The sequence below is a fragment of the Chaetura pelagica genome, unplaced genomic scaffold, assembly GCF_000747805.2.
Source record: "Chaetura pelagica isolate M959 unplaced genomic scaffold, ChaPel_1.0 scaffold364, whole genome shotgun sequence".
Classification (NCBI taxonomy): domain Eukaryota; kingdom Metazoa; phylum Chordata; class Aves; order Apodiformes; family Apodidae; genus Chaetura; species Chaetura pelagica.
Genome location: NW_009953089.1, coordinates 33,960 through 34,730, shown reverse-complemented (window position 1 = coordinate 34,730; position 771 = coordinate 33,960).

Sequence of the window (771 nt, the reverse complement as noted above, 5' to 3'; positions counted from 1 at the left end):
AGCAGGACTGTCGCTGGTGCCAGGGCTGCCCCGTCCTGCCCCGTCCTGCCCTGTGTGTAGCAGTGAGTGCTGTGTCGTCGTAGACCCAGTCGATGTCTCATGTAGCACAGAGGTGCCCTGTAGCTCAGTGCCTAGGAGGTGATGTAGCACCTCGAATAAATGGAACACATGGAATTTTACCCCGCTGGAGTTTTGTTGTCCCTGGTTATCCTGCTCTGGACAGGGAGGTGCCACAGCCTGTCAGGAAGCCACATCCCAAGAAGAGCCTGATGAGCCCTTCCCCAGTCGTGTCCTGTGCTGTGGGGCAGGGATGGCTCTTGCTCCTTTCCCCACTGCCAGGTGAGCAGAGTGATGTGATGTAGGGATCCAGCCCTCGTTTTGGAGAGAGAGAGCTGCCTTGGCACAGCCTTGCACCTGCTTTGCCTCTCCTGTGGTCAAAGGGCCTGCGGGGGAAGAAGGCAGCAGCAGGAGGGGAGCTTTGCAGATAAGGAGCAAGAAAGGGAATGGTGAGGGCTGCCAGGATGCTGAGCAATGAGATGCAATGCCTAATGATGCCAGGGCCCATCCAGCACCACAGCCCTGTCTCAAAAGTTGAAGCACAGTCTGGTGGGAGAGCCAGATCCAGCTGTGTCCAGCTTTCCATGGCAGAAACACTGCATCTACCAACTGCCAGCACCGGGAAGGGAAGATAAGCTCTGTGCCAGTGATGTTTGTGGGTGACATTCAGAAATTCACAGTGAGACTAGTTGGGGAGGAGGGGAGGGAGTGACC